Below are 26,565 nucleotides of genomic sequence, written 5' to 3'. Positions count from 1 at the left end.
TACTTTTATTTTGAAAATATATTGTGATACATTTCAGGACAAATAGCTATATTTCCTTTGATCGCACAGCCGACTCTGTCTCCTGTTATAATAACCACCAATGTCATTGTGAAGGAGGTTGCTACCAACTACATAGGCTTAGATAAAACAAGGGAAAATAATGTAGTTTTTTACAGTGCACATAACTTTTATTGTAATTATAAATTAAAACACCAAGTAACCTTTTTAAAGCAAAATATAAAAAAATAATATTAAATCAATATTTTAATGATTAAAGAAATAAATTGAATTTTTGTACTTGTGTTAAAACCTTTTCTCTGAATCCAATGGGGGACACTGGAGCACTGGGTTGTAGAGCACAGTGTCAGTAGCTTGGGTACTTTAAATTTACCAGCAGGAGTTAAAGCTCTTCCTGTTTATACCCTAATTAGTTGCCTTGAATTTTTTTTTTTTTCAGAAACGGATAGAACCGAGAACTACGATTACAGTAGGGCAGCCAGAGCAGAGATGTTGGCGCTGTCCGCCCGTCCCAGTTCCGCCGCAGCCCGCTGTGCCAGCCCTAGCCTTGGAATGCATGCCCCTAGGCATTCCAAATGCCTATGTGCAGGGCCAGCTCTGCAACTAGCGTCAACCAGACCTGACAACCAGCAACCAGACCCGAGAGTGACATACCGCTAAGTCACAGTAACGCCTACCAGCAGAAGGGGCAGGGACTGACTGGGGCAGTTTAGCATGCTGGCTTATGGTTTGCTAAGCAACTTAGCGCATGTCTGTCTTCTAAAAGATATATAAAAAGAAAATAACACACAGGTTCTTGCACTGCTGTCTATATATTAGAATGGGTATTCTTATAGGTAAGTCCTAGATAAATGTAAATAATGTGTTAGTATTATGGATGTTAGGGACCCATCTAATGGGGACCACCTTGACGTAGTAGACGGCCAAGCATGTGCTAAGAACCTCACTTATACAACATGTTAATTGTAGCGTTTGTCGAAATTATTTTGACTATCAGATATTCTTAGTGCTTAGAGTGTGCACCTGCATTTTCTTTTTCTCTCCATGGAACTACAAGTCGCAGCATGATAGCAACTCGTATTATGTTTAAAATTAGGATGTGCTCTCCAAACCCCCCCCCTTTTCCAATAAAATAATGCAGTCAGGCTTGCTAGCCTCAGTTGTATACGTATTGCAGTAGATTTCAACTATTCATTGCAATGAGTTTTATAAAAAAAAAAAAAAAGAAAAAAAAAAAGTTTATCTGGAGAATGCGGGCATTGATCCCGCTACCTCTCACATGCTAAGCGAGCGCTCTACCATTTGAGCTAATTCCCCTTTGCAGTAAAGGGAGTGACATGATTAGAAGCTGGGAAGTGTCTGGAGGCCAGTAAAGCCATTTGGATGCGATGGGGCATTGAGAAGACATCAGCGTGTGATAATTCAGGACACACATCTCAGGACAACCAACATGACGGGATACGTTCAATATACCTACAGTTAGGATTCCAGCGGGCAGTATTCCCGACCGCAGGAATCCCGAAGGCAAGTAGCGGGATTGGGGGGAGGGTTAGGCACTAGGGGGAGGGTTAGGTTTAGCCACCAGAGAGGGAGGGAAGATTAGGGGTAGGTATACTTACTTCAAGCCGTTGGGATGTTAACCTATTCGGGATGCCGGCTTCAAGTACCCAACCCAACATGACAGACGCTATCTGAGCCTGAGGAAGATGGTAGCCAAACAGTCACATAGACCAGACGTCATTATATGCCAATATTTATGTTACTCACCTGAATGTATTTATTACACATAGTCCATCTCCACTGTCACTTTATATTATTTTTCGGGCTATCAGTGTTCACCTGCTGCATCATCAAAATAATAATAAAAAAACCACACAACAGTAGCCTGTCAGGTTGTATTTTAGTAAATAGGGATAAAATACATAGTAAATAGGGTGTGAGGATGCAGACTATTATCTGTGCTCACTTGATACATGAAAGCATAGTATAATTATACAACGTTCATTTCTCCAGGTCCTTACAGCAAAGACAACAGCTGAGTCCTATTAATAGAACTTTGTATCACTTGACGTGTTGAATTTTGCAGTGATCCTCCCCTGCTAAGTACATAACACACATCGCTGCTTCACAGGTCTCTGTGGCGCAATCGGTTAGCGCGTTCGGCTGTTAACCGAAAGGTTGGTGGTTCAAGCCCACCCAGGGACGTCAATGTTTTTCTTCCCTCTCTCAGTGCAGGATTGTCCTGTTACTTGTAACATGATACAAACGTACAGTATATATTTCACTACGTTTACCAGACAGCGAAGTAATGATTGTATAATAAACACTCTTAAGTACGGTACGATCTGCACAAGCAACGCTATCACTGAACGATTTCACTTGAACTTTTTGTAGTGCAGGACAAACAATACAGATAAGATATCTTTCAGTGAAGTCATTCTGCCACGTCTCTGAACATACAAATCATGATGAAATCGTCCATGTTGGCCCGCATGGGCCTGATTCAGCAAGAATCGCAAGAATTCGCTCGCAGTGGGCCAATGTTGCGTCTCTGCACATACAAATGCGTCTCAATGCGGGCGCGTGATCCAGTCATTGCGATCAAGTAAGGGATCGAACGGCATACGCAGTTAGCACGGCGAGACCTCCGATGTTGATTGACAGGATGTGCCGTTTGTGGGTGGAGGCAGTCGTGCGAACGCAGGCGTGCCTGTGCATTTGAACGGCGTTACAGGGGCGTGCATAATTAAGTTCGTGCAGCGGCATATGCAACCGTACGTCTCGATGTACACAGGAAGCTGCCACAATCCTGCGGCAGATCAGGGCTACCACAGTTGCGCGTATGGGTTAGATGGTTCTCAATGTTACCGATGTTTTCGCAAGCCTGCATGAATGATATGAATGATTTATCGTTGAACGATATCATTATCGTTCATAGATATCGTACCATGTGTATGTACCATTACACTTTGATTCAAAAGATATATACTTACTGGAGGTGATATAAATGTTGCGTGGGTGGCGATAATTAATGAGCACCCAGTTATGCAATTCAATTGTTCTGGGCACTCATTAATTATCGCCCTCGTCACGTCCTATTAGACTAGGTTTAGCCGTGTAAAACAGCTAAATCTGTCTAAAGTTCTGGTTAGGGTGCGCTAAGTGCGGTTAAGGCGCCCTAACCAACATATTTTTGTTCGCACCCCCGGAGCGTGCGAGCACAAATGCCGGCGTCGGCAGCTATCACGCTCAGTCGGAGCAATTGACTGGCGCAATTTTGGATTCTTGCTTAAGGCTTTCCAAACAACCACAAGCAAATTAGCAATCGTTGGGACTTCTGAAGGAAACCTACAGCTAATGAAATCATTTGATCGGGCTCATTAGCTCTAGCGATATGTTACAGTAGATTTCAAATGGACATTGCTTGCAAAATACTGCAATGGCTGTAAAAAGAAAAAAAAAACATTTGGAGAATGCGGGCATCGATCCCGCTACCTCTCACATGCTAAGCGAGCGCTCTACCATTTGAGCTAATTCCCCGATGCTGCCCTCAGCCATTTGGGTGAGATGGGGCATTGAGAAGACATTGTTTACAGAACTGGTCTGCGTCGTCGCTCTAGTGAATAATAAACGATTATATTATCCGGGTGCTCTATACCACAACATACATCCTTAACAATTATATGAGGGCATCATTTATAACATCTTATAATATCGCAGGAGCATTGCCTGGCCCACAATGAATCACCGAGTGCCAGTGCTCCTAATGACCAGTACGGGTGCTAAACCCTGTTTCGCCTTCATCGCCCCAGCGGATACAAATTAGATTGTAAGTACTCGCAAATCAATCTTAACCTGGGTACACACCTTATACAATCCTTGGCCCCTGCATCTGATATCGGGTGATCGGGCCGGCGATTGTATAGGTGGTGATCCGGTCAAAATCCCTGAGTGCGGGATGCCGACGCATAGAATGCTGGCGCCGGAATGCCGATACCTGTCAGAATCCCGGAGTTGGCATCCCGACGGTAGGTTTAGGCACTAGGGGGAGGGTTAGGCACTAGGGGGGAGGGTTAGGTTTAGGGTGCTGAGGGGGTTAGGTTTATGTACTGGGGGGGAGGGTTAGGATTCCGACCGCCAGCATCCGGAGCACCGGCATTCGGTACCGGATCCATATAGGTGTGTATGCATCACCACTGCAGGAGTTAGCTGTTAAACAGCTTATAACGCTCCTGCAAGGGTCGGGATCGGATGTGCCGTTTAATATATATCGGCCCGACCTCCCGAGCCCATAGAAGTCCGTACACAAAGAGTTATTTCTAGCACAGTGTGTACGGGGCTTGTAAGGAGTCACGCTGGGGACACCGCACTCGGCCAATTGCGGGTGTTTACCCAATCAGCCGAGATCGCAAAGGGGTGGCCCCAGCTTTATAGTATACACTGTTGCTTCCTTTAACTGATTAAGTAGTTCAGGAATCAATGACTTTTCCTCATTATGGCTCTGCTGGGATGGCTGAATTCACAACGGTTTCCAAATGCAATATATAATGTATACAATATAATCATAGAATTATGTATAGCTTTAACTGAGACAATAAAAGCAAATGTATTATGTGCCTATGTAGTAAATGATTTTTAAATACATAGAATTTTATGGGGTATCATAACTTTAAACAAAGATATAAATTAGTTTTGTCATATCATACCAAACATTCTTTTTACAATGTAATAATTGCAAATGATACGAAAGAAGACTTGTTACATTTATAAACAGGGATCATCATTCTTTATCCAACTAGTTATATCCCATTTATATAATACGGGAAAGGAACAATTTAAAAAAAAACACTGGAATGCGGGAAAAAATGTCCTGTTCTTTTTTTTGGTTTCTTAAAGGGAATTCCCCCATTTTTTGTCATTCATATTTCCCAAATGATAATTAGTGCGGGTTCATTTGTGGGTAATTGCAATCCTGCAGTACAGTAACACAATACACTTGCGTACAGAATACCTGGGGATATTGCAGAACAATAGAGAATATGAATATTGGGATGGTTGAAGACAAGAAGTGTTCGGGTCATAAGTTAATGGTAAAAATGCAGGAAGAGAATAAGCAAATGCAAACACCACCAATGGTCACATTTATAAAAGAAAACAAAAAAAAAACAAGCAAACATTGCAATGAAGGTAAAAACAGAATTTAAAAAAATGTGGAGAATGCGGGCATCGATCCCGCTACCTCTCACATGCTAAGCGAGCGCTCTACCATTTGAGCTAATTCCCCCGTGATAGCTGGAAAGTGTCTGGAGGTCAGGAAAGCCATATGGGTGAGATGGACCATTGAGAAGACATCAGCGTGTGATAATCAGGGTCACACATCTCAGGACATCAAACACGATGGGAGTGAAATAAATCCCCCGGAGCGGATGTCACTATACATCAATGGTTATACTGTTCCCCTTACAGATGGCCACACACAGGCTAATAATCATGTAAACCAGCAAAACCAATGTCAGTGTATGCTATCATAGGATAATCGGGCACACGCTATAAAATGGTAATCACCAACTGGTTTGGTTCCATGTCATGTTTGGTTTGGCCAAATTCCAACCAGAGGATATTGTTAAAATTGCTTAAGTGTACGGGAAAACAGCCACACAATTCTGATGTCATATCTGTAGGCGGACACTGCGCGCCTACTTCTGGTGTAAAAAAAAAAGAAAAGAAATAACTAAAAAAGAATAAAATGTATGGGGATCAGTCCAATTCATAACCAGCACTGGTGTTTTCAGCCTATTACCCCCATATGGGGTCTCCCCCTGATTTTTGAGTAACCAGCACTAGGCTTTGCCAGCCTGGTCTGGTAAAACCATTGATGGAAGAGACAGGAGGTATGGGGTTCTGCCCACCACAGTTCAATCAGCACCCGGCCAATATGTCTATTGTTATTATGCCCAGGGGCAAACGCAGGATTTCTACAGGGGGGTTTCCACACACACACACATATATACTGTGCATATATATATATATATATATATATATACATACACATACATGTCACATACATTACACACACACACCTACTGTATGTCACACATACATTACACACACACTTACCTTGCAGCAGCTGTGGGTTGTAGACCTGATGGACCTGGAAGGCTTGTCATTAGGCCCCTCCCCATAGCGAGAAAATGCTGCGATCCGCGAGTCAATCGGGTGGTGTCGGAGCCAAATGATGCTATTCTAATGGAATCACATCATTTGGACTCGTCCTCCTCCCTATTAATCCGCGAGGGGGCAGGGTTTAAAAAGATGGTGCCTGCTCTCCAGATGGTGCCTGGGTACTCAGAAACCCCCCCTGCATGCGCCAGTGATACCATTGTGTTTTCTTTGATTATATATTTATTGTGAGTTATTACATTTTTTGAAACTTCACGTGTGTCTTGATCGCTGCATCTCCCTCTAGCGACAAAATGCAGCTATTCTCGCGTTAATTGGAGGGAGCGGAGCCAAATGATGAGATTCTAATGGAATCACAGAATTTTGACTCCGCCTCCTCCCAAATGACCCATGAGGCACCTTGCCGCTAGAGGCGGGGCTTAAAAATATGGAGCCTGTTCTCCAGAAACCCCCCCTGCATGCGCTAGTGATACCATTGTGTTTTCTTTATATATTATATTATATATTTATTGCGAGTTATTAAATATTTTTAAACTTCACATGTGTCTTGATTGATGTTTCTCTTTCATGACAGATTCATAATTTATATGATCAAACATGACCCCTTGGGTGTACTAGAGGCCCAGATTTGAGACAGGAATCTCTGGAGGGATATGTAGTAAATGATGCCAATAACTGCACTAAAGGAAGCATAGTATAAATCCTTCATTTCTCCAGGTGTTATAGACAAAACTACAGCTACGTTTTCCTAATAGAAATTTATACGTTTAAAGGTTGAATGTTGCCTTCTCCTGTTAGCTATAACGTGCAGGCATAGCTCACCAGTCTCTGTGGCGCAATCGGTTAGCGCGTTCGGCTGTTAACCGAAAGGTTGGTGGTTCAAGCCCACCCAGGGACGTTAATATTTTTCTCAAGGATTGTCTGTATCATACTGTACAATAATTATACAAGAATACAGTATAACTGATAACATCTGCGATAGTGATTTCTCAATACACAAACTTACACCGCAATTCACACAATGTCTATTTACTGACTCCAACATAACTTTGCAACCAGCAATCAGTCCCGAGAGCGTGACGTACTGCTGACAATTCACAGTAACGCCTAGGGCGTGATTCAGGGACGTGTGCTGACGCCATCGTGGCTGTGATTCCGTATGCAGCTATGCAAAAATATGCAAATGACGCAGACGTCGAGGAACGCATTGTGACGCTCACCAGCGGCTTTGCAAATCCCAGCATCTGCGTACATACCCCGTAGATCATTCGATTATCGTAGTTCTGAGAACTCCTATGGCTTCCCAGAATGGGCGCGACAAACGAGACATCGGAGACATTTTTATTGCTTACGGGATCGCAGACGCAGGCTGTGACGTGCCCAAATAACAGTTGCGACACGTCTGCATTTTATTCCCCGTTACCTCCCCTAAACGCTCATTGACTGTCAATCATCCTGCGATTAAAGTGGCTGCGAACCGCTACGATAATGTACCGTGACGCATGCGCAGTGCAACTTAGAAACGTACGCGGTTTACCGACAACCAATCAACTGCATAAATATCGTCAGTGGACATCTGTGAATAAGGCCCAGAGACGGGGACGGACTGCGGCGATTTTGGATGAGGCTTTCTAAATAACCATAAACATTTTTGGGGCGTTTTCTGAAGGAAATCCAGAAACAATGAAATGATATCAGGATTCATGGCTATGAGCCTCAGCAACACATTGCAGTAAATGATATATAAAAAATAAACATTGCGATGGCTGTAAAAAACAGGAAAAAAATATATTATTAGATAATGCGGATATCGATCCCGCTACCTCTCACATGCTAAGCGAGCGCGCTACCATTTGAGCTAATTCCCTTTGATGTTAAAACCATTTACACCACTTACACCAAGAGGACTGGATTATATTTAGAGATAACATCTCAAAAACATCCATTAGCCTCAAGTTTAGTGAAATCCCATTATCGTTGGTATTTAGTACCTTAATGATTTCATAAAATGTTTCCTTCTTTATCACCATTGTGTTGGAGACTTTGTGGGGCTGAGGAAACTGTCCCACATCTGGTGGCACTGTCCCAACTTACTTCCATTGTGGACAGAGATACATTGTCTTGCTTTCCTTCTCATAGGAATTTTAATGCCCAACTCCCTGTCATATTCCCTTTTATCACATTATATTTCTGATATTCCTAAGTACACCCACAAATTTATAACGCATATTTTGAGTGCTACCAAATGCCATATAGCTTTATATTGAAAAAACTCAGTTCCACCATTCTCTATCTTTATTATAAATACAATTTGGCACATCTATCATTGTGAATACATCACCAGAATTTTTCATAACACTGCAAATAAGTTCTCATATACTTGGATCCTTGGACTAACTGAAATCCCCCTATTTCAACCCTTTCATAACTGGATTGATTCGTCCCCATCATGACTAAGATATTTTCACACCCTGACAAAATTCTCAATTCACAGGGTATAATCCTGTTATTTCTTACTTTGCACAAGTTCATATTATAAAATAAAAACAGTGAAGAATTTTGGTCAGGAATGTTATTCTTCACTTGATATATTGCAGCAAATTTTGGTTCCAAAAGTTTATCTGGAGAATGCGGGCATCGATCCCGCTACCTCTCACATGCTAAGCGAGCGCTCTACCATTTGAGCTAATTCCCCCGTGCTCAGTCTGCCCATTACACGATGTGTAGCAGGAAAGTGTGTGGAGGTCAGGAAAGCCATATGGGTGAGATGGACCATTGAGAAGACATTAGAGTGTGATAATTAAGGTCACACATCTCAGGACACCAAACACGATGGGAGTGAAATAAATCACCCGGAGCGGATGTCACTATACATCAATGCTTATGCTGTTCCCCTTACAGATGGCCACACACAGGCTAATAATCGTGCAAACCAGCAAAACCAATGTCAGTGTATGCTATCACAGGATAATCGGGCAAACGCTATAAAATGGTAATCATTAACTGGTTTGGTTCCATGTCATGTTTGGTTTGGCCAACTTCTAACCAGAGGATTTAGTTAAAATTGATTAACTGTACGGAAAGCAGCCACACAATTCTGATGTCATATCTGTAGGCGGACACTGCGCGCCTACTTCTGGTGTAAAAAAAAAGAAAATAACTAAAAAAGAAAAAAATGTATGGGGATCAGCCCAATTCATAACCAGCACTGGTGTTTTCAGCCTATTACCCCCATAGGTATGCAGTAAGGATGCCGACAGTCTAATCCCAGCAAGGGTCTCATGACAGGCATCGAAATCCCGACACCTGTCATTTTACCTACGCCGGAAGCCCGATGCCCGACATCCCAATCGAAGGTAAGCTGGGCGCCTGGTGCGGACAGCCGCGGGGGGGGAGGGTTAGGTTAGGGGCTCCGAGGGGGGGGACTTATGGTTAGGCCAGGGTTATGGTTAGGCCAGGGGATGGGGGGTTAGGGTTAGCACCCAAGGGTTAGGGTTAGGCACTCCCCCCCCCGGGAGGGTTAGGTTTTGGCAGTGGGGAAGAGGGGGTTAGGTTTAGGCACATATAGGGGGGTTAGGGTTAGGCACTAGGGAGGGAGGTTAGGGTTAGGCACCCCTAAAGGAGGGTTACGTTAGGTTAGTTAGTACTTACCTTTAGCGCAGTTGGCTCTTCACTGGTGCCGTTCCTGCGGCATCGGGATGTGAACCATAAATCATACCGATCCCCCCCATATGGGGTCTCCCTGGTCTGGTAAAACCATTGATGGAAGAGAAAGGAGGTATGGGTACATACACACACATACATATAAATACACACACTTACATGTTACATACCGTACACACACACACCTACTGTATGTCACACATACATTACACACACACTTACCTTGCCGCGAGGGGCTTAAAAATATGGTGCCTGTTCTCCAGAAACCCCCCCTGCATGCGCTAGTGATACCATTGTGTTTTCTTTGATTATATATTTATTGCGAGTCATTAAATATTTTGAAACTTCACATGTGTCTTGATCGCTGCATCATAATTTATATGATCAAACATGACCCCTTGGGTGTACTAGAGGCCCAGATTTGAGACAGGAACCTTTGGAGGGATATGTAGTAAATGATGCCAATAACTGCACTAAAGGAAGCATAGTATAAATCCTTCATGTCTCCAGGTGTTATAGACAAAACTACAGCTACGTTTTCCTAATAGAAGTTAATAGGTTCAAAGGTTGAATGTTGCCTTCTCCTGTTAGCTATAACGTGCAAACACAACTCACCAGTCTCTGTGGTGCAATCGGTTAGCGCATTTGGCTGTTAACCGAAATGTTGCTGGTTCAAGCCCACCCAGGGACATTAATCTTTTTCTCAAGGATTGTCTGTATCATACTGTACAATAATTATACAAGAATACAGTATAACTGATAACATCTGCGATAGTGATTTCTCAATACACAAACTTACACTGCATTTCACACGATGTCTATTTACTGACTCCGCATAACTTGGAAACCAGCAATCAGTCCCGAGAGCGTGACGTACTGCTGACAATTCACAGTAACGCCTAGGGAGTGATTCAGAGACTTGTGCTGACGCCATCGCGGCTGTGATCCCGGATGCAGCTATGCAAAAATATGCAAATGACGCAGACGTCGAGGAACGCATTGTGACGCTCACCAGCGGCTTTGCAAATCCCAGCATCTGCGTACATCCCCCGTAGATCATTCGATTATCGTAGTTCTGAGAACCCCTATGGCTTCCCAGAATGGGCGCGACAAACGAGACATCGGAGACATTTTTATTGCTTACGGGATCGCAGACGCAGGTTGTGACGTGCCCAAATAACAGTTGCGACACATCTGCATTTTATTCCCCGTTACCTCCCCTAAACGCTCATTGACTGTCAGTTATCCTGCGATTAAAAAGTGGCTGCGAACCGCTACGATAATGTACCGTGACGCATGCGCAGTGCAACTTAGAAGCTTATGCGGTTTACCAACAACCAATCAACTGCATAAATATCATCAGTGGACATCTGTGAATAAGGCCCAGAGACGGGGACTGACTGCGGCGATTTGGATGAGTCTTTCTAAATAAACATTTGGTCAGGTTTTTCTGAACGAAATCTTAAAACAATTAAATGATATCAGGATTCATGGCTATGAGCCTCAGCAACACATTGCAGTAAATTAAAAAAATAAATAAATAAACATTGCAGTAAATAATAATAAAAAAAAAATAAACATTGCAGTAAACAAAAATAAATAAATAAATGAACATTGCAGTAAATAAAAAAAAATAAATGAACATTGCAGTAAATAATAAAAAATAAAAAAATAAACATTGCAGTAAACAAAAATAAATAAATAAATGAACATTGCAGTAAATAAAAAAAAAATAAAAAAATAAACATTGCTTGCAAAACATTGTGATGGCTGTAAAAACAGGGGGAAAAAAGTATAACTGGAGAATGCGGACATCGATCCCGCTACCTCTCGCATGCTAAGCGAGCGCTCTACCATTTGAGCTAATTCCCCTGTACTCAAGCTTGCCATTCCACGATGTGAAGCTGGAAAGTGTCTGGAGGTCAGGAAAGCCATGTGGGTGAGATAAAGCTTTGAGAAGACATCAGCGTGTGATAAGCAGGGTCACACATCTCAGGACACCCAATACTGACCTAGCCGAGAAATATGGGAGTCAAATAAATCACCCAGAGCGGATGTCACTATACAGCAATGCTTATGCTGCTCCCCTTACAGAAAACATGTCTACTTGCATCACTGGCTGTTAGTCTATAAGATGCAATGTAAGGAACACAGCAGGCTGATACATGGCATGGTAAATTAGTCAGTAATAAGTGCTGGTTTCTTTGCAGGTAATTGCAGAAAGTCAGTGGTATGCAGAGGACAAGCAAATCCAAAACACCACCAAATGATCGCAGACTAGGCTCATAGCAAGTCCGATAAACGGAATCGGTATGAGATCCCGGCACTCGGGATGCCTGCTGTCAATTTACCGACAGTGACATCACAATGCTCAGGATCCTGACAAGGGTGCGGTAAGTATGTTAACTGTCCCCCCTTCTTCCTCTAAACCTCTGTTCCTACATCATAACACTAACCCCCCCCACCCCCCACCTTAACCCACCGTTAGTTCCTAAACCTAACCCTCCCCCCTTAGTGCCTAAATCTAACCCTCCCCCCTTAGTGCCTAAATCTAACCCTCCCCCCTTAGTGCCTAAATCTAACCCTCCCCCCTTAGTGCCTAAATCTAACCCTCCCCCCTTAGTGCCTAAATCTAACCCTCCTCCCTTAGTGCCTAAACCTGACATAAAATATTGCAGGATCACAGTTAGGTGGGTGAGGGATCTGCAGATATATCTGTAGATGATGGTGATTCATTTAGACTGAACGACCATCATCTTCCTGGCAGCCGTGGGTCCCTCTGCCCGGGGGTCCGCCCCCCTCCCCGTGGCTGCATGTGACTGACCGCCCGTACACACTTGCCGATGGGCAGATATATCTGCCATCGCCTGTGCAGCAGAGGCGATGTGATATGTCTATGAATGACGTAATTCACAGACATATCGCTGGTACACACTGACCGACAGGTGCACGATATATTGACCGATCAATTGATCGGCCAATATATCTGTCAGTGTGTACCCAGCTTTAGAGTCTTGGTGGAGCTGTGCAGCGTTCAATAAGTGTTCTCTAGATCCCCCCTTCCCAGACACTTTCCAGTTTCAAACCATTAAACTATTAAAAACCTGCAGAGGGGAATTAGCTCAAATGGTAGAGCGCTCGCTTAGCATGTGAGAGGTAGCGGGATCGATGCCCGCATTCTCCAGATAAACTTTTTTAAAAATGTATTTACAGCCATCACAATGATTTGCAAGTCATATTTCTTTGAATCCTGCTGGAATATAACACTGAGGTTAATATGAATGACCACTGCAAAACTCACCCCATATACAACTTCAAAGTCCTATTGGTAAAATGTACTCTTTGATCTAGAAAAGTCTCAAACACGACCTGCAGGGGGTGCTAGAGCTCCAGTTTTAAGACAGAAACCTCTGGAGATAAATGCAAGAAAATGACGCTAATAACCGCACTAAAGGAATAATAGCAAAACCATACACCCTTCATTTCTCCAGGTATTATAGACGAACTTTATAACAGTTTAGGGCAGTGGTTCACAATCTTTGTTGAATCACGGCGCCCTAGTGCATTGCTTTCACGGCACCCCTAAGCCAAAAGTCTGGTATTGGGAAATTCAGAAAAAAATGCAGTGAAGTAGTAAAGTGAAGTAAATTGCGCTCCCCTGTCATCCTTAGGTTTGGTTATATAGTGCTGGACAGGTTTGTGCACATATTTACATTACATTGACCATAAAGAATTTGATTTGGTGCTGGACCACCAACCTGAGGCACCCCTGCAAGTGTTCCGAGGCACCCCAGGGTGTTGCAGTGCACAGTCTGGGAACCACCGGTTTAGGGGCTGAGTGTTGAAGTGTTTCCTTCCCTTGTCAGCTATAGAAAGCACAAAAACTGACCACAGGTCTCTGTGGCGCAATCGGTTAGCGCGTTCGGCTGTTAACCGAAAGGTTGGTGGTTCAAGCCCACCCAGGGACGTCAACATTTTTCTTTTCCTCTGGCTGCAGCATTGTCTTTAGCATACTGTACATCAGGCGTGTCAAACTCGCGGCCCAAATGCATATATGATGCGGCCGCGATCAGCTGCGATCGGACAGTGTTTACTGTATTTAAAACTGTAAACGTTGATCTCCGAAGCGATCAGAGACTAAAGAAGCAATTACACAAACATTCAGTATATCTGACAACATCTACCATAATCTTCATTAATGATTCCGCAATACACAAACTTACACTGTAATTCACAAGATGTCTGTTTACTGACTCTGCATTACTTGACAACCAGCAATCAGTTCTGAGAATAACAGTAACGCCTTACCAGAAGGAGGAATAAATATCCGTCAGCGTCGGGGACTGACTGGGGGGACTTGGATTCTTGCGTCAAACTTTGTAAATAACCAAAAACACTAGTTCGGCTTTTCCGAAGGAAATCTGAAGACAATTAAATATGGTGGCCAAGATTCAAGATTATAAGCCGCAGCATAATATTGCAGTAGATATAAAAATGAAAACAACCAAGCAAACATATTGCTTGCAAAATACTGTGATGGCTGTAAAAACAGAATAAAAAAAAAATATTTGGAGAATGCGGGCATCGATCCCGCTACCTCTCGCATGCTAAGCGAGCGCTCTACCATTTGAGCTAATTCCCCCGTGCTCACACTGCCCGTTACACAATGTGAAGCTGGAAAGTGTCTGGAAGGTCAGGAAATCCCTATGGGTGAGATGAAGCATTGAGAAGACATCAGCGTGTGATAATCAGGGTCACACGTCTCAGGACACCAAACTTCATGATCGTTTAGTTGGTCAAACAGTCGTTCAGTTGGTCTGTTCTGATGATATAGTTGGCAGTGTATGGCCAGGTACAGTATGTCACAATATGGTTGTATATTTACTAAAGTGTGGGTTTAGAAAAGTGGAGATGTTGCCTATAGCAACCAATAAGATTCTAGCTATTATTGTCTAGAAGGTACTGGATAAATGATAAGTAGAATCTGATTGGTTGCTATGGGTAACATCTCCACTTCTATAAACCCGCATGTTAGTAAATATACCCCTATGTATTTTTCGGACTAACAGTGTTCACATGCTACAAAGTGAAAAAACAATAACAGAATGTGTGTTTTCCCTTTAAGATAAAAAGAACCACAGGACAAGTCGCTGCTTGGGAGGAATGTAAAAACCATACAGGGGAGAGTTGCTACCAGTGGAAAAGGTGGATTGTGATGCTAAAGGCTATTTAGGGTATGTGTGTAACTACAGGGGGAAGAGGGGCATTGCTACATGGTGGGGAATGTGTTTGTATGGAAAGGGTTATTCTGTTGCTATGGGGAGTGGGATGTGTTACCATGTGGGAGAAGGGAAATTTGTTCTACAGAGGTGATGGAAGTAGATTGTGTTGCTACAGTAATGAGTGATGCAAAATGTCAAACCGATGAGGGGCATGGTGAGAGACCACACCCACCACATCAGATAGTTACTCCCCAGCAAATTCAGAAGCCACCACTATCATTCCTCTGATGAAATCTGTCTCCAATGAAACGCGTCAGGAATTATAAAGATCTCATATCAGGCACTCAATTATACCACTTTTACACCTAAATTCCGGGTCTGACCCAGAGTTGGAACATGGTTCCAATCTGGATCAGACCCGGAATTTAGCCGGCACTGACCCAGGACATTCCAAGTCAGCGCCGTTCAAACTGGATCTGTATAGACCCGGCTTTTCCGGTGTTGAAGTGGACGCTTGGAGATGATGTCACCTCCAAGCGCCACTGAAGCTGGACCAATCGGCTGGCATGCGGCGCGCTCCAGGTCATCATGACCCGGAGTGCAGCGTTCACACTGCAGGGTTTCACGGGTTACTCCCGTGTTAAGCCCTGCAAGTTACCTGGGTTGGATTGCCGGTCACTCGACCCGGCGATCCAACCCTCTCCCCTTTTACACCAAGGAGCTACCCGGGTTAACCCTGCAATAACCCGGGTTTTAGCTCCGGTGTAAAAGGGGTATAACAGTACTCAGGGAATAAACAGGTGTCCAGACACTGCTCCATATAAATATCAGACATGAGGCAACACTGAGATTGATCTATCGATTTGCCATCCATTCCACCTCCCTCCGTGTCCTGCATGTTTATATGGCTAACCCTATCCTAAGGACTTCATAACTCCAACTAACACTCTGTTATAATAAATAATAGTGCAATATATGATTTGTTATTAAGTGTATTAATTTAATACACTACATACATTTGTTATAACTCTTTGGATTCCCAAACGCCGCTGTTACAGATCACATTTTAGGGGTATCTATGCTTGAGCACAGGTGGTTTAATTAGTAAAACAGTCAATTTGATTTAACCACCTGGACCCAAGCATGGATATCCTTAAAACCTGGAGTGTAATGGCAGAGTTTGGGAACCTCTAGTCTATAGATACTAAATAAGAGTATTTGCCAAGCGCAGCCAGTTTCTCCATATTGTTACAGCTAATCATTTGGGGATACAGATGGCAAAGCAGGATTATGTCCAGATTATATCCAGTTCAATTCAATGCAACATAACATACATTAGTACATAGCAGAGGGTTATTTCTCTATTTTGGATTGTTCTTTACAGTTGTGAATAGACAATAATAAACCAAGAGAGTATCACATCAGACAGAAGAGTAAATAGGGAGAACAATCATTTTGGCCCAGCAATCAGATTGACCTGTGATTGGTAACTGTACTCAGACAGGCCGTCACACTGAGCAGAGACATGGAGAGGGGTTGATTAGAGCAATAGAGATTACATTGGTAACAGGTTAAGACCCCCATACATCAGAGATTGATTGCAGCAATTCTGCTATCGATTGAAATAGGGAAAGATTTTTATACACAATCGATTGCAAATTACACGATTGCTGCAATCAATCTCTGATGTATGGGGGACTTGTTAAGTATTTGCACCATAAATCCCATCATTGCTGGAGGCCTTCAGGGTGTCGCCCCAATCAGATAACAATACTGGAGCCTACTAATCAAAGGGAACCGCTGTCAGGAAAATCCATTAACAACCCAAAGGAGGACAGTGTTTATATTCACACTGCAAATAGGCTTTGTATACAGACCTGTGCGCATGGGATCGCTCTCTCTCCATAGGTAAAGAAAAAAAAAATAACAGTTTGTAAAACACAGAAACAAAGAGAATCATAAGTTTTTAGAAACTTTCTTTTTATTCTATTGAAAATATTTGTGAAATAATTGCAGTATGAGGAAATAGATAACGTACAGATAGACAGACAATTTTGTTTATTGAAATAAATAAATAGATAGAGCATTTCTCAATATGATTATCTACTGTGATCGCCAATAACAATAATGCTGGGTATACACTGGCCGATCAATTGATCGGTCAATATATCTGCTGCCTGTCGGCCAGTGTGTACAGACGATATGTCTGTGAAGCACGTCGGTCACAGACATATCGCATTGGCTGCGCTGCTCAGCCGATGGAGAGATATGTCTGTCAATAGGCATGTGTGTACGGGCGGTCTGCACACGTACAGCGGCAGCCGCGGGGAGGGAGCAGCCCCGACCCACCTCCCTGCTAATGGGATCCGCGGCTGCCGGATAGATGATGGCCATTCAGTGTGTATGAACGACCATCATCTAAGGATATATCTGCAGATATAACTTTCAGCAGAGCCTCCAACTATACCGATTTCACCGGTACGGTACCGTTTTTTAATGATTTGTACCGGCAAAACAGGGGCTGTACCGATTGTACCGGAGGAGTACAATCTCCTGACTTCTATAGCAGCGTTGCTGAGTGACAGGTAGCTCCGTCCTCCGTAGTTCTTGGCAGTAGGCACCGACACTGACATAATTACCAACCAGGGCCAGCTGCCTCCAGTCTTCAGTACCCGTGGACACGCCCCCTTTATATATGACCACACCCCCTTTGAAAGTGGCCACGCCCCTGTACCGGTTTTCAGCTGAGAGATGTTGGAGGGTATGCTTTCACATGTGTACCCACCTTAAGATGATTGCGGCGTTACAAGTGTCCTTCTTAAATAGGCTTCGCAAGCGAGCTGTCAGCGGACTAAAGGTGTGTACACACCTAGCAGATATATCTGCAGATGATGGTCGTTCATACACACTGAACGACCATCATCTTCCCGGCAGCCGAGGGTCCCGCTGGCCGGGGACGTGTCCGCCCCCCTTCACGCGGCTGCACTGCATGTGTTGTACACACTTGCCGATGGACAGATATGTCTGCAGATCAGGCTTGCCTACCCTCCCGAGTTGGTCGGGAGCCTCTCCCGACCCCCTGTAAAGGCAGGCAAGCCCCCCGGCTGCCGCCTGACCCCGTTAATTACCGAAACCCCGCAGCGGAGGGGGCCAGTGACGCGATTCGCACAGAATCGCGTCATCGTGGCCCCGCCCCCTGCTTCACAATGCCAATATTTTTGGCATTGTGAAGAGGGGGCGGAGCTACGATGAAGCAATCATAACCCGGCCACGCCCCCCCCGCTGTGCTCAGACATTCAGCTCCCTCCTGGAAGGAGGGAGCTGAACGTAGGCAAGTATGCTGCAGATATATCTGTTCATCAGCTCTGCAGCACAGCCGACGTGATGTCAGTGAACAACATCGTTTACAGACATATCGCTGGTACAGACTGGCAGACAGACAGCAATATACTGGAAGATGATGGTCATTCAGAACACAGGGGCAAAACTCCCGTTAGTGTGGACTGCTGTCTGGGAGCCGCCCCCATACGCCAGCAGCATGCCAATCATACTGCTGCTTTTGGTGCGCGGCGAGTGACATCGCATCCCCAGATCCGCACATGAGCAGTGCGGTTCCTGTGCATGCGCATATCCACAACCATTGGTCAACTGCGCAAATAATGGGGATAGCGTCCACTTCTGAATTAGCCCCATAGCTATACAGTAAATAAAGCCATGCCTAATGGCCTGTAGAAAGCAGGCCAACTATTAAACAGATTAAGGGCCACATTCAGAGGTGCACACAGTTGGTGTTGCAGCAGCGATAATATGCAAGTACTAATTTCAGTCTCCCCCTTGTGTACTAGCGTGTGCTGGAATGTGCATGCCCTGAGATGCCCGCTTAGAATGCTGGTGCACACTACCACACCACCATCGGTGCACCATCGACACTTGCATCAGCCTATGGCAGGCGCGGTGGCTCTGTCTGAACATGGCCTCTGTTCACTAACGCGCCCACAGGACAAATTTGTGTTCTCTTCAGGCCTCCTCCTAGTCACCAGCCAGGAACACCCATGGTTTTCTCTCGCCAGTGTTGATACCAGCGGCCCCATATGCAGCAACGTATTTGTACGTACACACAGGGTAACACATGAGTTGTAGGGATCTGCAGATGATTTTGCGCGTGCGCAGTAGCAAATAATTGTTGAACTACATGAACATCGGCATTGTCAGGGGCGCTACTACGGGGAAAGGGAGGGGGAGGCAGGGGGCACGTGCCCCAGGTTACGGATTTGAGGGGATGCCAAGACGTGGGAAACCCGTGATGAGTCAGAATTCCGTGGTGGGAGTAGGCTTCAGAGGTTGAGACAGGGCCAGATTAAGGGGGCACAGGGGGCGAGTACCATCAGGCCCTCCTCTCTCCTAGGGCCCGCCCCACTGGAGCTCTCGCGGTCCATCTTTAGCTGATGTCTAGTCCGGTGATTGTGACTGGGCTATGTGTCTGCGCCGCTGGACTAATACAGCAACGCATAGGGGAATCGCCTAGCACAATAAAGTTTTATTCCCCTTATCTGCACAGTGCTCGTGACGTCATGTAGCTAAAGAACAGTGGGTCTCATTCAGACCCAGTCGCAAGCGCTGAGCGCTTGCAACCGGGTCTACGTTAAGGCCCTGCGCATGCACAGCGGCCGCACTGCGCGTGCGCAAGCCCCGGAGCTCACTACAAAAGGGGCGGCTGTCGATGTTGGTCGACAGTTCGCCCCGTTTTGTAGGCGGGGCGGGGGGGTGGCTAAACAAACGGAGGCGTTCCGTGCCGTTTTGTGGGCGGCCGCACTATCAGCAGTGATGTCAGTGGGGAGCTTCCTTCTCGATCAGAGCAGGATGCTCCCTGGGGCTTGCAGTTGCCGAGACCCAACCTTAGAGTCTCGTCGCAAGCCCCGATGGTCGCGATGGTCTTGACCATCGCGACCATCAACCTGGTCGGTCACTAAAGCTGTGGGTGGTAACCCACAGCTTAGCTAGCGACCAGGAGGCCGCACTAGAAAAGTAAAGCGGCCGCCCTCATTCAGAGCGAGCGCTCGCTTCTTGCGACCGCCTCTGAATGAGGGCCAGAGTCTATAGTTATGGCCGGGAGGGGAAGCCAACTTACTGCCTTGCTTCGGCTGACTAAAAACAGTAGTTGCAGCCCTGGCATTGTGCACAGTTAGCATAACCCTTTGAATCAGGCCCTAAGTGGATGAGCTTCAGAGATCTCTCCTCAGCAGCTGGTGAATGGGAAGACGGTGGAAGGGGGAGGGCAGTTTAAAAGTACAGAGCGTTCTATTATCATCTGTATTACCACAGATAACATGGAAGCATGAATCAGCATTGCAGACACTGCTAAAAGGAGGTTATACCCAGGCCACTGGCCGCTCATCACTTTATGTCCTGGTCAACTTACTAGAATTCTGACTTTTGATACACAAAGATTAAAAGGACTATGGGGTATGTTCACTTTAACTGGACCCCTCATCTGCACTCAGTGAAGGCAGACATTTTATGGGCAACCTGTCATTTCACAAAGCTTGTTTCAGCCCACAAAATGGCTGCTGACACGGCATATTGGTGACACAACGTCGTCCTCCTCTCCCACCCTCCGCCATGACATAACCATTTAAATAACATGGGCTGATCCTGAGCTCTCAGAATATATACTTTCCACAAGGTAAACAAGATTAAAATAAAATGTTTATCTTAACAGATTGTATATTTCTAATGCACAATGTTTAAGCTACATACAGTATATTGTGCTGTTATTGAACCAGGGCTTCTAAATATGGCTTCTAGTGTTGGTGTTGGGAGACCCAATACAAGTTGATATCCCGCTGGTATAGTTCTCCGGATGTCCTTTCAAAAATCTGATTAGGCGTGCCGAATACATGCTGGCGGTGCTCAAATGCCCCTGGCAACCCGTTCCACGTATGGTGGCAATGCTCTCTCCTTCGCCCGTTTTGGTCAGAAGTCCTTAAACTTTCTGCAATTATAATTGGGGAACCGGTTCCATCTGATCAGTTGTTCTGGCTGTCTCACCTATCCCCCGCCCCCATTTCGAGATATAAGAAGTCCCTGTTGTGCCATTTAAATAACGCGGCTAAGTCAGTTATCCCGGTAAAGTGGCGCTCCTCCTCTCCTCCAACAGTAAGGGACTGGGTTCATAGAGTTGACCTCTACATGGAGATGGAAGATATGTTGTTTTCTATAGAAGATAACTACACAGCTTTTAAGGATACATGGTATCGTTGGCTAGATTTTAAGGACTCGTCCACCTTTAAGAACATTATTGCAGCACACCCTTCCTAAGCCTTTTAATAGTTTGAAGCACCCTCGGGGTTCAAAACTTGACTGACCCTTAGATTTAAATAGGGGGGAGCTGCTTTTCCTGTGTTTGCTTTTGTTGAGCCCGGAGTTGTATTTATTTATAATGGTGCATACACACGTAACGATTTTTTTAACGATTATCGTTAATGATGTCGTTTATCATTCAATCGTTGAAAAAATCGTTCAGTTTCTGAGTTGTAACGATGAACGATTATCGTTCATGCGCGTTCCCGTTTGTAGTCCATTCTGACTGGCCAACTGAACGATTTTCATTAAGGGAAGTTCCAAAAATCGTTTGTAGTTCAAAAAATCGTTCATTACACTTTAAAAACTCTGATAGATAATCTGACAGAAAATCGTTCATAAAATTGTTGGTAACAAAACCGTTGTGTGTGTATAAACCTTAATTATTTCTTTATTTTATTTTCATATTTTATAATCATTTTGGTTTGTTTTATTTGTTTTTGTGTTATATTTTACTTGTATGTAACTGGCGAAATGTATGTGATCTCTATGTTTGTTTCCTATTATAAGCAAATGAATCAATAAAAAACAATTTGCACTAAAAAATTAATTCAAAAATTGTGTTAGTAAATGTGTGATTTTGCCCCAGGAACACAACATCGATGTGGATTGATTTTAAATCGATCAAAATCGTCCTTTAGTAAATACTATTACTACTCTGCTCTTGTCAGGAGAAGGGCTCCAATAAGAGACCATCAGCGGGGGCCAACGGAGAGGGATCCTCTTCGTAAAAATTTGCAAAATAGTAGTTTATAGCCAATTTGTCCTGAAACCGAACTATAGGGTTCTCTAATTCAGATGCTAGAAATGTGACACTCACGAGAAGGAAGAGAAGAATGTAATATGTGGTTAAACTTCGATGTTTCAATATTCCAAAGCAAAGGTAAAAACTATCTTACATTTATCATACATTTATTAGTAGTACAGGGATAGTGGTATGTCAATGCTTGTTCCCTTTGGGAATAGACTCACCTGGGTACAGGTATACACATTGCTCAAATGGTTTCTTTATACATCCACATACTCGTGGTCATAACTTCATGCAGGTAAGTGAACACCATCTTAGCCAAACAGGAACAGTTTCCATTAAATTTATTCCAAAAATAAAATAAAATAACACAGCAGTATGAAGTCCCTCACATAGGCCCTGAAAAGTGCATGAATTCACCCCCAAAAACCGATCCCCCTCACCCGGAATGAGTAAGGATAAGTCAGTCCATAAGATGACCAAAATGTACAAGTGAATCCCAAAGTCTCATGAATAGTTCTTACATGCCAGTCTGACGCTGCTCCCACTAATGCATTCATTGTGACAGGGGGAGGTCACTGCTATTCTTCCTCTAAGTGCTTCAATCACATCAAATTAATGAAATGGCAGTGGGCAATCTACCAAACTCTCACTGTAGCATCCTGTAATGTTCTATAATGCCTTGTAATGCCCCGTAACATCCAATAATGTGCCATAGAGCCCTATATTGCCCTGTAACATCCTATAACACCCTATAATGTCCTGTAACATTCTCTAACATGTTAGAACTGCCTATAACGCCCTGTAACATCCTATAACGTGCTATAATGCCCTGTAGCATCCTATAATACCCTGTAACACCCTATATCATCTTATAATACGCTATAATGCCCTGTAACATCCTATAACGTGCTATAATGCCCTATAACGCCCTGTAGCATCCTATAATACGCTATAATGCCCTGTAACATCCTATAACATGCTATAATGCCCTATAACATCCAATAATGCCCTGTAGCATCCTATAATACGCTATAATGCCCTGTAACATCCTATAACATGCTATAATGCCCTATAACATCCAATAATGCCCTGTAGCATCCTATAATATGCTATAATGCCCTGTAACTTCCTACAACGCCGAATAGCGCCCTGTAATGTCATATAACAAGCGTTCCCTGAAAACTCACCTCTTCAGACAAGCTTATCAGATTCCAGAACCGACCACATAACCTTCATAGCTTCCATGTCTTATTACATCCCCTCTCACAGTCCACACATAACCTCACATATTGTCTTTCTGTCACATACTCCTGACATTTTGCCGACATTCCTGTGTGACTGGATCATGCAGCCACCAAGAAACTCTGCATTCTGGCCGGACCACGATGCAATATATATAGCACCTATCCTTGTGTATCAAAGCCTATTTCCCTATAGATTGTAAGCTTGCGAGCAGGGCCCTCTTACCTCTATGTCTGTCTGTTATTACCCTGTTTTGTTCGATCAATGTTTCCAATTGTAAAGCGCAACGGAATATGCTGCGCTATATAAGAAACTGTTAATAAATAAAAAATGATAAATAACATGCTATAACGCCCTAGAAAGCATTGTAATCTTTGTAATGTTCTATAACGTAATGTAACGTCCTATAACGCCATGTTATGATCCTATAATGCCTGCCTTGTAATGTCCCATAATGTCTTATAATGCCTTGTAATATCCTATAACGCCCTCTGATTAACATGGTACAATGCCCTATTACGCAATGTAATGGCCTGTATTGTACTATAAAGCCCTGTAATGTGCTGTAACACCCTATAACATGCTGTATTTATTTATTATTTATTACCAGTCATTTATATAGCGCACATATTCCGCAGTGCTTTACAGAGAATATTTGCCCATTAATGTCCAATAACACCCTGTAACATACTCTAATGCCCTGTTATGCTGTAACACCATAAAACACACTATAATTTGCTGTAAGATCCTATAACACCCTATAACATATTATAATGCCCTGTGACACCCTATAACACACTATAATGTGCTGTAACATCCTATAACGCCCTGTAACATATTATAATGCCCTGTGACACCCTATAACACACTATAATGTGCTGTAACATCCTATGACGCCCTGTTATGCTGTAACACCATAAAACACACTATAATTTGCTGTAACATCCTATAACACCCTATAATGTGCTGTAACATTCTATAAGGTGCTGTAACATCCTATAACGACCGGTAACATATTATAATGCCCTGTGACACCCTATAACACACTATAATGTGCTGTAACATCCTATGACGCCCTGTTGTGCTGTAACACCATAAAACACACTATAATTTGCTGTAAGATCCTATAACACCCTATAATGTGCTGTAACATTCTATAAGGTGCTGTAACATCCTATAACATTCTATAATGTGCTGTAACATTCTATAACATTCTATAAGGTGCTGTAACATTCTATAACATCCTATAATGTGCTGTAACATTCTATAAGGTGCTGTAACATCCTATAACGACCGGTAACATATTATAATGCCCTGTGACACCCTATAACACACTATAATGTGCTGTAACATCCTATGACGCCCTGTTATGCTGTAACACCATAAAACACACTATAATTTGCTGTAACATCCTATAACACCCTATAATGTGCTGTAACATTCTATAAGGTGCTGTAACATCCTATAACGCCCTGTAACACCCTATAATGTGCTGTAACATTCTATAATGTGCTAAAACATCCTATAACGCCCTGTAACATATTATAATGCCCTGTGACACCCTATAACACACTATAATGTGCTGTAACATCCTATAACGCCCTGTAACATATTATAATGCCCTGTGACACCCTATAACACACTATAATGTGCTGTAACATCCTATGACGCCCTGTTGTGCTGTAACACCATAAAACACACTATAATTTGCTGTAAGATCCTATAACACCCTATAATGTGCTGTAACATTCTATAACATTCTATAAGGTGCTGTAACATTCTATAACATCCTATAATGTGCTGTAACATTCTATAAGGTGCTGTAACATCCTATAACGACCGGTAACATATTATAATGCCCTGTGACACCCTATAACACACTATAATGTGCTGTAACATCCTATGACGCCCTGTTATGCTGTAACACCATAAAACACACTATAATTTGCTGTAAGATCCTATAACACCCTATAACATATTATAATGCCCTGTGACACCCTATAACACACTATAATGTGCTGTAACATCCTATAACGCCCTGTAACATATTATAATGCCCTGTGACACCCTATAACACACTATAATGTGCTGTAACATCCTATGACGCCCTGTTATGCTGTAACACCATAAAACACACTATAATTTGCTGTAACATCCTATAACACCCTATAATGTGCTGTAACATTCTATAAGGTGCTGTAACATCCTATAACGACCGGTAACATATTATAATGCCCTGTGACACCCTATAACACACTATAATGTGCTGTAACATCCTATGACGCCCTGTTGTGCTGTAACACCATAAAACACACTATAATTTGCTGTAAGATCCTATAACACCCTATAATGTGCTGTAACATTCTATAAGGTGCTGTAACATCCTATAACATTCTATAATGTGCTGTAACATTCTATAACATTCTATAAGGTGCTGTAACATTCTATAACATCCTATAATGTGCTGTAACATTCTATAAGGTGCTGTAACATCCTATAACGACCGGTAACATATTATAATGCCCTGTGACACCCTATAACACACTATAATGTGCTGTAACATCCTATGACGCCCTGTTATGCTGTAACACCATAAAACACACTATAATTTGCTGTAACATCCTATAACACCCTATAATGTGCTGTAACATTCTATAAGGTGCTGTAACATCCTATAACGCCCTGTAACACCCTATAATGTGCTGTAACATTCTATAATGTGCTAAAACATCCTATAACGCCCTGTAACATATTATAATGCCCTGTGACACCCTATAACACACTATAATGTGCTGTAACATCCTATAACGCCCTGTAACATATTATAATGCCCTGTGACACCCTATAACACACTATAATGTGCTGTAACATCCTATGACGCCCTGTTGTGCTGTAACACCATAAAACACACTATAATTTGCTGTAAGATCCTATAACACCCTATAATGTGCTGTAACATTCTATAACATTCTATAAGGTGCTGTAACATTCTATAACATCCTATAATGTGCTGTAACATTCTATAAGGTGCTGTAACATCCTATAACGACCGGTAACATATTATAATGCCCTGTGACACCCTATAACACACTATAATGTGCTGTAACATCCTATGACGCCCTGTTATGC

General features: G+C 43.3%; 4 non-coding genes across 4 annotated transcripts; 3 read left to right on the top strand and 1 right to left on the bottom strand.

The window, feature by feature from the left end:
* The first annotated feature begins 2,149 nt into the window (after positions 1–2,149).
* Positions 2,150–2,223, top strand: TRNAN-GUU (transfer RNA asparagine (anticodon GUU)). The gene has a single exon. It is a non-coding gene; the product is annotated as a tRNA-Asn (tRNA).
* A 4,799-nt stretch (positions 2,224–7,022) lies between these two features.
* TRNAN-GUU (transfer RNA asparagine (anticodon GUU)) lies at positions 7,023–7,096 on the top strand. The gene has a single exon. It is a non-coding gene; the product is annotated as a tRNA-Asn (tRNA).
* Positions 7,097–13,755: 6,659 nt separating this feature from the next.
* Positions 13,756–13,829, top strand: TRNAN-GUU (transfer RNA asparagine (anticodon GUU)). The gene has a single exon. It is a non-coding gene; the product is annotated as a tRNA-Asn (tRNA).
* Positions 13,830–14,430: 601 nt separating this feature from the next.
* On the bottom strand, positions 14,431–14,503 carry TRNAA-AGC (transfer RNA alanine (anticodon AGC)). The gene has a single exon. It is a non-coding gene; the product is annotated as a tRNA-Ala (tRNA).
* Positions 14,504–26,565: the final 12,062 nt, after the last annotated feature.

This window comes from Taudactylus pleione, unplaced genomic scaffold, assembly GCF_031769625.1.
Source record: "Taudactylus pleione unplaced genomic scaffold, aTauple2 ptg000174l, whole genome shotgun sequence".
NCBI classification, from domain to species: domain Eukaryota; kingdom Metazoa; phylum Chordata; class Amphibia; order Anura; family Myobatrachidae; genus Taudactylus; species Taudactylus pleione.
Note: the sequence above shows the minus strand (reverse complement) of the source record. Positions and strands in the feature narration are given on the sequence as shown.